This window comes from Scyliorhinus canicula, chromosome 30, assembly GCF_902713615.1.
Source record: "Scyliorhinus canicula chromosome 30, sScyCan1.1, whole genome shotgun sequence".
Lineage (NCBI taxonomy): Eukaryota > Metazoa > Chordata > Chondrichthyes > Carcharhiniformes > Scyliorhinidae > Scyliorhinus > Scyliorhinus canicula.
In genome coordinates this window covers 10,030,758-10,044,657 of record NC_052175.1, presented here as the reverse complement: position 1 = coordinate 10,044,657, position 13,900 = coordinate 10,030,758, and the positions used below count along the sequence as shown (strand labels likewise).

Here is a 13,900-nt window from a genome sequence, read left to right as displayed (position 1 = left end):
CACTCTCTGTTATCACTGTAACAGAGGATGAGAAGTTTGCATTCATTGTTATTACTGTAACAGAGGATGAGAATTGTTACACACACTTTTATTACTGTAACACAGGTTTGCAATTTTAATGCTCACTGTTATTACTGTAACACAGGATGAGAATTGTTACACTCACTGTTATTACTGTAACACATGATGAGAATTATTACTCTCACTGTAATTACTGTAACACAGGATGAGTAGTTTACACTCACTGTTATTACTGTAACACAGGATGAGAATTGTTACACTCACTGTTGTTACTGTAACACAGGATGAGAATTGTTACACTAGCTGTGATTACTGTAACACAGGATGAGAATTGTTACACTCAGAGTTATTCCTGTATCACAGGATGAGAAGTCTTACACACACTGTTATTACTGTAACACAAAATGAGGATCGTCCCACTCACTGTTATTACTGTAACAGAGGATGAGAAGTTTACACTCACTGTTATTACTGTAACACAGGATGAGAATTATTACACTCACTGTAATTACTGTAACACAGGATGAGAAGTTTACACTCACTGTTATTACTGTAACACAGGACGAGAATTGTTACACTCACTGTTATTAATGTAACACAGGATTTGAATTGTTACACTAGCTGTTATTACTGTAACACAGGATGAGAATTGTTACACTCACTGTTATTACTGTAACACAGCATGATAATTATTACACTCATTGTAATTACTGTAACACAGGATGAGAAGTTTATACTCACTGTTATTACAGTAACACAGGATAAGAATTGTTACACTCACTGTTATTACTGTAACACAGGATGTGAATTGTTAAACTAGCTGTTATTACTGTAACACAGGATGAGAATTGTTACACTCACTGTTATTACTGTAACACAGGATGAGAATTATTACACACACTGTAATTACTGTAACACATGATGAGAAGTTTACACTCACTGTTATTACTGTAACACAGGATGAGAATTATTACACTCACTGTAATTACTGTAACACATGATGAGAAGTTTACACTCACAGTTATTACTGTAACACAGGATGAGAATTGTTACACTCAGAGTTATTCCTGTGTCACAGGTTGATAAGTCCTACACTCACTGTTATTACTGTAACACAGGATGAGAATTGTTACACTCACTGTTATTACTGTAACAGAGGATGAGAAGTTTACACTCACTGTTATTACTGTAACAGAGGATGAGAATTTTTACACACACTTTTATTACTGTAAAACAGGTTTGGAATTGTTACGCTCACTGTTTTTACTGTAACACAGGATGAGAATTGGTGCACTCACTGTTATTACTGTAACACTGCATGAAAATTATTACACTCATTGTAATTACTGTAACACAGGATGAGAAGTTTATACTCACTGTTATTACAGTAACACAGGATGAGAATTGTTACACTCACTGTTATTACTGTAACACTGGATGAGAATTGTTACACTCACTGTTATTACTGTAACACGGGATGAGAATTGTTACACTCAGAGTAATTCCTGTGTCACAGGATGAGAAGTGTTACACTCACTGTTATTAATGTAACAGGATGAGGATCGTCACAGTCACTGTTATTACTGTAACAGAGGATGAGAAGTTTACACTCACTGTTATTACTGTAACAGAGGATGAGAATTGTTACACTCAGAGTTATTCCTGTGTCACAGGGTGAGAAGTGTTACACTCACTGTTATTACTGTAACACAGGATGAGGATCGTCACACTCACTGTTATTACTGTAACAGAGGATGAGAATTGTTACACTCACTGTTATCACTGTAACACAGGAAGAGAATGGTTACACTCAGAGTTATTCCTGTGTCACAGGATGATGAGAGTCACACTCACTTTGGGCGGCATGTGGCGCAGTGGTTAGCAACTGGGACTGCGGCGCTGAGGACCCGGGTTCGAATCCCGGCCCTGGGTCACTGTCCGTGTGGAGTTTGCACATTCTCCCCATGTCTGCGTGGGTTTCACCCCCACAACCCAAAGATGTGCAAGGTAGGTGGATTGGCTACACAAAATTGCCCCTTAATTGGAAAAATAATTGGGCACTCTAAATTTAAAAAAAAAAAACTGATACACTCACTGTTATTACTGTAACACAGGATGAGGATCGTCACACTCACTGTTATTAATGTAACAGAGGATGAGAAGTTTACACTCACTGTTATTACTGTAACATTGGATGAGAATTGTTACACACACTTTTATTACTGTAACACACGGTTGGAATTGTTACGCTCACTGTTATTACTGTAACACAGGCTGAGAATTGTTACACTCACTGTTATCACTGTAACAGAGGATGAGAAGTTTACACTCTCTGTTATTACTGTAACAGAGGATGAGAATTTGTACACACACTTTTATTACTGTAACACAGGTTTGGAATTGTTACGCTCACTGTTATTACTGTAACACAGGATGAGAATTGTTACACTCACTGTTATTACTGTAACACAGGATGAGAATTATTACACTCAGTGTAATTACTGTAACACAGGATGAGAAGTTTACACTCACTGTTATTACTGTAACACAGGATGAGAATTGTTACACTCACTGTTGTTTCTGTAACACAGGATGAGAATTGTTACACTAGCTTTGATTACTGTAACACAGGATGAGAATTGTTACACTCAGAGTTATTCCTGTATCACAGGATGAGAAGTCTAACACTCACTGTTATTACTGTAACACAGGATGAGGATCGTCACACTCAATGTTATCACTGTAACAGAGGATGAGAAGTTTACACTCACTGTTATTACTGTAACAGAGGATGAGAATTGTTACACTCAGAGTTATTCCTGTGTCACAGGGTGAGAAGTGTTACACTCACTGTTATTACTGTAACACAGGATGAGGAGCGTCACACTCACTGTTATTACTGTAACAGAGGATGATAATTGTTACACTCACTGTTATTACTGTAACACAGGATGAGAATTGTTACACTCACTGTTATTACTGTAACACAGGATGAGAATTATTACACTCACTGTAATTAATGTGAAACAGGATGAGAAGTTTATACTCACTGTTATTACTGTAAAACAGGATGAGAATTGTTACATTCACTGTTATTACTGTAACACAGAATGAGAGTTGTTGCACTCACTGTTATTACTGTAACACGTGATGAGAATTGTTACACTCAGAGTAATTCCTGTGTCACAGGATGAGAAGTGTTACACTCATTATTATTACTGTAACACAGGATGAGGATCGTCACACTCACTGTTATCACTGTAACAGAGGATGAGAAGTTTACACTCACTGTTATTACTGTAATAGAGGATGAGTATTGTTACACTCAGAGTTATTCCTGTGTCACAGGATGAGAAGTGTTACACTCACTGTTATTACTGTAACACAGGATGAGGATCGTCACACTCACTGTTATTACTGTAACAGTGGATGAGTTTACACTCACTGTTATTACTGTAACAGAGGATGAGAATTGTTATACACACTTTTATTACTGTAACACAGGTTTGGAATTGTTACGCTCACTTTTATTACTGTAACACAGGATAAGAATTGTTACACTCAGAGTTATTCCTGTGTCACAGGATGAGTAGTGTTACACTCACTTTTATTACTGTAACACAGGATGAGGATCGTCACACTCACTGTTATTACTGTAACAGAGGATGAGAATTTTACACTCACTGTTATTACTGTAACACAGGATGAGAATTGTTACACTCAGAGTTATTACTGTGTCACAGGATGCGAAGTGTTACACTCACTGTTATTACTGTAACACAGGATGAGAAGTTTACACTCACTGTTATTACTGTAACAGAGGATGAGAATTGTTACACACACTTTTAATACTGTATCACACGTTTGGAATTGTTACGCTCACTGTCTTTACTGTAACACAGGATGAGAATTGTTACACTCACTGTTATCACTGTAACAGAGGATGAGAAGTTTGCACTCACTGTTATTTCTGTAACAGAGGATGAGAATTGTTGCACACACTTTTATTACTGTAACACTGGTTGGGAATTTTTATGCTCACTGTTATTACTGTAACACAGGATGAGAATTGTTACACTCACTGTTATTACTGGAACACATGATGAGAATTATTACTCTCACTGTAATTACTGTAACACTGGATGAGAAGTTTACACTCACTGTTATTACTGTAACACAGGATGAGAATTGTTACGCTCACTGGAATTACTGTAAACCAGGATGAGAATTGTTGCGCTCACTGTTATTACTGTAACACAGGATGAGAATTGTTACACTCACTGTTGTTACTGTAACACAGTATGAGAATTGTTACACTAGCTGTGATTACTGTAACACCGGATGAGAATTGTTACACTCAGAGTTATTCCTGTATCACAGGATGAGAAGTCTTACACTCACTGTTATTACTGTAACACAACATGTGGATCGTCACACTCACTGTTATTACTGTAACAGAGGATGAGAAGTTTACACTCACTGTTATTACTGTAACACAGGATGAGAATTGTTACACTCACTGTTATTACTGTAATACAGGATGAGAATTATTACACTCACTGTTATTACTGTAACACAGGATGAGAATCGTTACACTCACTGTTAGCACTGTAACACAGGATGAGAAGTTTACACTCACCGTTATTACTGTAATACAGGATGAGAATTGTTACACAATCTGTTAATTACTGTAACCAGGATGAGAATTGTTACACTCAGAGTATCCTGTGTCACAGGATGAGAAGTCTTACACTCACTGTTATTACTGTAACCAGGATGAGAATTGTACACTCACTGTTTATTACTGTAACAGAGGATGAGAAGTTTACACTCACTGTTATTACTGTCACAGAGGATGAGAATTGCTACACTCACTTTTATTACTGTAACACATGGTTTGGGAATTGTTACACTCACTGTTATTACTGTAACACAGGATGAGAAGTTTATACTCACTGTTATTACTGTAACACAGGATGAGAATTGTTACACTCAGAGTTATTCCTGTGTCACAGGATGAGAAGTGTTACGCTCACTGTTATTACTGTAACACAGGATGAGGATCGTCACACTCACTGTTATTAATGTAACAGAGGATGAGAAGTTTACACTCACTGTTATTACTGTAACAGAGGATGAGGATTGTTACACACACTTTTATTAATGTAACACACGTTTGGAATTGTTATGCTCAATGTTATTACTGAAACACAGGATGAGAATTGTTACACTCACTGTTATCACTGTAACAGAGGATGAGAAGTTTACACTCTCTGTTATTACTGTAACAGAGGATGAGAAGTAGTACACACACTTTTATTACTGTAACTCAGGTTTGGAATTGTTAACCTCACTGTTATTACTGTAACACAGGATGAGAAATGTTACACACTGTTATTACTGTAACACAGGATGAGAATTATTACACTCCGTGTAATTACTGTAACACAGGATGAGACGTTTACACTCACTGTTATTACTGTAACACAGGATGAGAATTGTTACACTCACTGTTGTTTCTGTAACACAGGATGAGAATTGTTACAGTAGCTGTGATTACTGTAACACAGGATGACAATTGTTACACTCAGAGTTATTCCTGTATCACAGGATGAGAAGTCTTACACTCACTGTTATTACTGTAACACAGGATGAGGATCGTCACACTGACTGTTATCACTGTAACAGAGGATGGGAAGTTTACACTCACTGTTATTACTGTAACACAGGATGAGAATTGTTACACTCACTGTTATTACTGTAACACGGCATGAGAATTATTACACTCACTGTAATTACTGTAAAACAGGATGAGAAGTTTATACTCACTGTTATTACTGTAACACAGGATGAGAACTGTTACATTCACTCTTATTACTGTAACACAGAATGAGAATTGTTACACTCACTGTTATTACTGTAACACGTGATGAGAATTGTTACACTCAGAGTAATTCCTGTGGCACAGAATGAGAAGTGTTACACTCATTATTATTACTGTAACACAGGATGAGGATCGTCACACTCACTGTTATCACTGTAACAGAGGATGAGAAGTTTACACTCACTGTTATTACCGTAATACGGGATGAGAATTGTTACACTAGCTGTTATTACTGTAACACAGGATGAGAATTCTTACACTCAGCGTTATTCCTGTGTCACAGGATGAGAAGTGTCACACTCACTGTTATTACTGTAACACAGGATGAGTAGCGTCACACTCACTGTAGTCACTGTAACAGAGGATGAGAAGTTTACACTCACTGTTATTATTGTAACAGAGGATGAGAATTGTTACACTCACTGTTATTACTGTAACAGTGGATGAGAAGTTTACACTCACTGTGATTACTATAACAGAGGATGAGAATTGTTACACTCAGAGTTATTCCTGTGTCACAGGGTTAGAAGTGTTACACTCTGTTATTACTGTAACACATGTTTGGAATTGTTACGCTCACTGTTATCACTGTAACAGGATGAGAATTGTTACATTCACTGTTATTACTGTAACACAGCATGAGAATTATTACACTCACTGTAATTACTGTAAGACAGGATGAGAAGTGTACACTCACTGTTATTACTGTAACACAGGATGAGAATTGTTACACTAGCTGTTATTACTGTAATACAGGATGCGAATTGTTACACTCAGAGTTATTCGTGTGTCACAGGATGAGAAGTCTTACACTCACTGTTATTCCTGTAACACAGGATGAGTAGCGTCACACACACTGTTATTACTGTAACAGAGGATTAGAAGTTTACACTCACTGTTATTATTGTAACAGAGGATGAGAATTGTTACACTCAATGTTATTACTGTAACACAGGATGAGGATCGTTACACTCACTGTTATTACTGTAACACTGGATGAGAAGTTTACACTCACTGTTATTACTGTAACACAGGATGAGAATTGTTACGCTTACTGTTATTACTGTAAACCAGGATGATAATTGTTGCGCTCACAGTTATTACTGTAACACAGGATGAGGCTCGTTACACTTATTGTTATTACTGTAACACAGGATGAGAAGTTTACACCCACTGTTATGACTGTAACACAAGATGAGAATTGTTACACCCACTGTTATTACTGTAACACAGGTTTTGAATTGTTACGCTCACTGTTATTACTGTAACACAGGATGAGAATTGTTACACTCACTGTTATTACTGTAACACAGGGTGAGTATTGTTACACTCACTGTTTTTCCTGTAACACAGTTTGGGAATTGTTACGCTCAGTTATTAGAGTAACACAGGTTGAGAATTGTTACACTCACTGTTATTACTGTAAACCAGGATGAGATTTGTTGCGCTCACTGTTATTACTGTAACTCAGGATGAGGCTCGTTACACTTACTGTTATTACTGTAACACAGGATGAGAAGTTTACACTCACTGTTATTACTGTAACACAGGATGAGAATTGTTACACCCACTGTTATTACTGTAACACAGGTTTTGAATTGTTACGCTCAGTGGTTAGCACAACCGCCTCACGGCGCTGAGGTCCCAGGTCCGATCCCGACTCTGGGTCACTGTCCATGTGGAGTTTTCACGTTCTCCCCGTGTCTGCGTGGGTTTCGCCCCCACAACCCAAAAATGTGCAGAGTAGGTGGATTGGCCACGCTAAATTGCCCCTTAATTGGAAAAAATAATTGGCTAATCTAAATTTTAAAAAAAAAAGATGCTTTAGAAATGGCCCGTATGGGGATCGAACCCGCGACCTTGGCGTTATTAGCACCACGGTCTAACCAACTGAGCTTACCGGCCCGACAAACGGACAGCAAAAGTACATTAGCACACGATAAGAATTGTTACAATCACTGCTATTACTGTAACACAGGTTGGGAATTGTTACGCTCACTGTTATTACAGTAAAACTGGATGAGAATTGTTACACTCACTGTTATTACTGTAACACAGGATGAGAATTGTTACACTCACTGTTATTACTGTAACACGGCATGAGAATTATTACACTCACTGTAATTACTGTAAAACAGGATGAGAAGTTTACACTCACTGTTATTACTGTAACACAGGATGAGAACTGTTACATTCACTGTTATTACTATAACACAGAATGAGAATTGTTACACTCACTGTTATTACTGTAACACGTGATGAGAATTGTTACACTCAGAGTAATTCCTGTGGCACAGGATGAGAAGTGTTACACTCATTATTATTACTGTAACACAGGATGAGGATCGTCACACTCACTGTTATTACTGTAACAGTGGATGAGAAGTTTACACTCACTGTTATTACTGTAACAGAGGATGAGAATTGTTATACACACTTTTATTACTGTAACACAGGTTTGGAATTGTGACGCTCACTTTTATTACTGTAACACAGAATGAGAATTGTTACACTCACTGTAATTACTGTAACACAGGATGAGATGTTTACACTCACTGTTATAACTGTAACACAGGATGAGAATTGTTACACTCACTGTTATTACTGTAATACGGGATGAGAATTGTTACACTAGCTGTTATTACTGTAACACAGGATGAGAATTCTTACACTCAGCGTTATGTCCTGTGCTCACAGGATGAGAAGTGTTCACACTCACTGTTATTACTGTAACACAGGATGAGTAGCGTCACACTCACTGTAATCACTGTAACAGAGGATGAGAAGTTTACACTCACTGTTATATTGTAACAGAGGATGAGAATTGTTACACTCACTGTTATTACTGTAACAGTGGTGAGAAGTTTACACTCACGGTTATTACTTAACAGAGGATGAGAATTGTTACACTCAGAGTTATTCCTGTGTCACAGGGTTAAGAAGTGTTACACTCTGTATTACTGTAACACATGTTGGAATTGTTACGTCCTCCTGTTATCACTGTAACAGGATGAGAATTGTTACATTCACTGTTATTACTGTAACACAGCATGAGAATTATTACACTCACTGTAATTACTGTAAGACAGGATGAGAAGTGTACACCCACTGTTATTACTGTAACACAGGTTTTGAATTGTTACGCTCACTGTTATTACTGTAACACAGGATGAGAATTGTTGCACTCACTGTTATTACTGTAACACAGGGTGAGTATTGTTACACTCACTGTTTTTCCTGTAACACAGTTTGGGAATTGTTACGCTCAGTTATTAGAGTAACACAGGTTGAGAATTGTTACACTCACTGTTATTACTGTAAACCAGGATGAGATTTGTTGCGCTCACTGTTATTACTGTAACTCAGGATGAGGCTCGTTACACTTACTGTTATTACTGTAACACAGGATGAGAAGTTTACACTCACTGTTATTACTGTAACACAGGATGAGAATTGTTACACCCACTGTTATTACTGTAACACAGGTTTTGAATTGTTACGCTCAGTGGTTAGCACAACCGCCTCACGGCGCTGAGGTCCCAGGTTCGATCCCGACTCTGGGTCACTGTCCGTGTGGAGTTTTCACGTTCTCCCCGTGTCTGCGTGGGTTTCGCCCCCACAACCCAAAAATGTGCAGAGTAGGTGGATTGGCCACGCTAAATTGCCCCTTAATTGGAAAAAATAATTGGCTAATCTAAATTTAAAAAAAAAAAGATGCTTTAGAAATGGCCCGTATGGGGATCGAACCCGCGACCTTGGCGTTATTAGCACCACGGTCTAACCAACTGAGCTTACCGGCCCGACAAACGGACAGCAAAAGTACATTAGCACACGATAAGAATTGTTACAATCACTGCTATTACTGTAACACAGGTTGGGAATTGTTACGCTCACTGTTATTACAGTAAAACTGGATGAGAATTGTTACACTCACTGTTATTACTGTAACACAGGATGAGAATTGTTACACTCACTGTTATTACTGTAACACGGCATGAGAATTATTACACTCACTGTAATTACTGTAAAACAGGATGAGAAGTTTACACTCACTGTTATTACTGTAACACAGGATGAGAACTGTTACATTCACTGTTATTACTATAACACAGAATGAGAATTGTTACACTCACTGTTATTACTGTAACACGTGATGAGAATTGTTACACTCAGAGTAATTCCTGTGGCACAGGATGAGAAGTGTTACACTCATTATTATTACTGTAACACAGGATGAGGATCGTCACACTCACTGTTATTACTGTAACAGTGGATGAGAAGTTTACACTCACTGTTATTACTGTAACAGAGGATGAGAATTGTTATACACACTTTTATTACTGTAACACAGGTTTGGAATTGTGACGCTCACTTTTATTACTGTAACACAGAATGAGAATTGTTACACTCACTGTAATTACTGTAACACAGGATGAGATGTTTACACTCACTGTTATAACTGTAACACAGGATGAGAATTGTTACACTCACTGTTATTACTGTAATACGGGATGAGAATTGTTACACTAGCTGTTATTACTGTAACACAGGATGAGAATTCTTACACTCAGCGTTATTCCTGTGTCACAGGATGAGAAGTGTCACACTCACTGTTATTACTGTAACACAGGATGAGTAGCGTCACACTCACTGTAATCACTGTAACAGAGGATGAGAAGTTTACACTCACTGTTATTATTGTAACAGAGGATGAGAATTGTTACACTCACTGTTATTACTGTAACAGTGGATGAGAAGTTTACACTCACTGTTATTACTATAACAGAGGATGAGAATTGTTACACTCAGAGTTATTCCTGTGTCACAGGGTTAGAAGTGTTACACTCTGTTATTACTGTAACACATGTTTGGAATTGTTACGCTCACTGTTATCACTGTAACAGGATGAGAATTGTTACATTCACTGTTATTACTGTAACACAGCATGAGAATTATTACACTCACTGTAATTACTGTAAGACAGGATGAGAAGTGTACACTCACTGTTATTACTGTAACACAGGATGAGAATTGTTACACTAGCTGTTATTACTGTAATACAGGATGCGAATTGTTACACTCAGAGTTATTCGTGTGTCACAGGATGAGAAGTCTTACACTCACTGTTATTCCTGTAACACAGGATGAGTAGCGTCACACACACTGTTATTACTGTAACAGAGGATGAGAAGTTTACACTCACTGTTATTATTGTAACAGAGGATGAGAATTGTTACACTCAATGTTATTACTGTAACATAGGATGAGGATCGTTACACTCACTGTTATAACTGTAACACTGGATGAGAAGTTTACACTCACTGTTATTACTGTAACACAGGATGAAAATTGTTACGCTTACTGTTATTACTGTAAACCAGGATGATAATTGTTGCGCACACTGTTATTACTGTAACACAGGATTTTGCTCGTTACACTTATTGTTATTACTGTAACACAGGATGAGAAGTTTACACCCACTGTTATGACTGTAACACAAGATGAGAATTGTTACACCCACTGTTATTACTGTAACACAGGTTTTGAATTGTTACGCTCACTGTTATTACTGTAACACAGGATGAGAATTGTTACACTCACTGTTATTACTGTAACACAGGGTGAGTATTGTTACACTCACTGTTTTTCCTGTAACACAGTTTGGGAATTGTTACGCTCAGTTATTAGAGTAACACAGGTTGAGAATTGTTACACTCACTGTTATTACTGTAAACCAGGATGTGATTTGTTGCGCTCACTGTTATTACTGTAACTCAGGATGAGGCTCGTTACACTTACTGTTATTACTGTAACACAGGATGAGAAGTTTACACACTGTTATTACTGTAACACAGGATGAGAATTGTTACACCCACTGTTATTACTGTAACACAGGTTTTGAATTGTTACGCTCAGTGGTTTGCACAACCGCCTCACGGCGCTGAGGTCCCAGGTTCGATCCCGACTCTGGGTCACTGTCCGTGTGGAGTTTGCACGTTCTCCCCGTGTCTGCGTGGGTTTCGCCCCCACAACCCAAAAATATGCAGAGTAGGTGGATTGGCCACGCTAAATTGCCCCTTAATTGGAAAAAATAATTGGCTAATCTAAATTTTAAAAAAAAGATGCTTTAGAAATGGCCCGTATGGGGATCGAACCCGCGACCTTGGCGTTATTAGCACCACGGTCTAACCAACTGAGCTTACCGGCCCGACAAACGGACAGCAAAAGTACATTAGCACACGATAAGAATTGTTACAATCACTGCTATTACTGTAACACAGGTTGGGAATTGTTACGCTCACTGTTATTACAGTAAAACTGGATGAGAATTGTTACGCTCACTGTTATTACTGCAACACAGGTTGGGAATTGTTCCGCTCACTGTTATTACTGAAGCACAGTTTGGGAACTGTTACGCCCACTGTTATTACTGTAACACAGGATGAGAATTGTTACACTCACTTTTATTACCGTAACAGAGGATGAGAATTGTTACACTCGCTGTTATTACTGTAACACAGGATGAGAAGTTGACACTTACTGTTATAACTGTAACACAGGATGAGAATTGTTACACTCAGAGTTATTCCTGTGTCACAGGATGAGGTGTTACACTCACTGTTATTACTGTAACACAGGATAAGAATTGTTACACTCACTGTTATTAATGTAACAGAGGATGAGAATTGTTACACTCAGAGTTATTCCTGTGTCACAGGATGAGGTGTTACACTCACTGTCATTACTGTAACACAGGATGAGAAGTTTACACTCACTGTTATTACTGTAACACAGGATGAGAATTGTTACACTCACTGTTATTACTGTAACACAGGATGAGAATTTTTACACTCACTGTTATTACTGTAACACAGGATGAGAACTGTTACACTCAGAGTTATTCCTGTGTCACAGGATGAGAAGTCTTCCACTCACTGTTATTACTGTAACACAGGATGTGGATCATCACACTCACTGTAATCACTGAAACAGAGGATGAGAAGTTTACATTCACTGTTATTACTGTAACAGAGGATGATAATTGTTACACACACTTTTATTACTGTAACAAAGGATGAGAATTGTTATACTCACTGTTATTACTGTAACACAGGGTTTGAATTGTTACACTGACTGTTATTACTGTAACACAGGATAAGAATTGTTACACTCACTGTTATTACTGTAACACAGGATGAGGACCGTTACACTCACTGCTATTACTGTAACACTGGATGAGATATTTACGCTCACTGTTATTACTGTAACACAGGATGAGAATCATTACACTCACTGTTATTACTGTAACACAGGATGAGAAGTGTTACACACACTGTTATCACTGTAACAGAGGATGAGAAGTTTACACTCACTGTTATTACTGTAACACAGGATGAGACGTTTACACACACTGTTATTACTGTAACACAGGATGAGAATTGTTACACTCACTGTTATTACTGTAACACAGGTTTGGAATTGTTACGCTCACTGTTATTACTGTAACACAGGATGAGAATTGTTACACTCACTGTTATCACTGTAACAGAGGATGAGAAGTTTACACTCACTGTTATTACTGTAACACAGGCTGAGAATTGTTACACTCACTGTTATTACTGTAACACAGGATGAGAAGTTTACACTCACTGTTATTACGGTAACACAGGATGAGAAGTTTACACACACTGTTATTACTGTAACACAGGATGAGAATTGTTACACTCACTGTTATTACTGTAACACAGGATGTGGATCGTCACACTCACTGTTATTACTGCAACAGAGGATGAGAAGTTTACACTCAGTGTTATTACTGTAACAGAGGATGAGAATTTTTACACACACTTTTATGACTGTAAAAAAGGTTTGGAATTGTTACGCTCACTGTTTTTACTGTAACACAGGATGAGAATTGTTACACTCACTGTTATTACGGTAACACAGCAAGAGAATTATTACACTCATTGTAATTACTGTAACACAGGATGAGAA

At 37.8% G+C, this 13,900-nt stretch overlaps 3 non-coding genes across 3 annotated transcripts; all 3 read right to left on the bottom strand.

Moving 5' to 3' along the window:
• Positions 1 to 7,736: 7,736 nt before the first annotated feature.
• trnai-aau lies at positions 7,737 to 7,810 on the bottom strand. The gene has a single exon. It is a non-coding gene; the product is annotated as a tRNA-Ile (tRNA).
• A 1,821-nt stretch (positions 7,811 to 9,631) lies between these two features.
• On the bottom strand, positions 9,632 to 9,705 carry trnai-aau. Its single transcript has one exon. It is a non-coding gene; the product is annotated as a tRNA-Ile (tRNA).
• A 2,334-nt stretch (positions 9,706 to 12,039) lies between these two features.
• Positions 12,040 to 12,113, bottom strand: trnai-aau. The gene has a single exon. It is a non-coding gene; the product is annotated as a tRNA-Ile (tRNA).
• Positions 12,114 to 13,900: the final 1,787 nt, after the last annotated feature.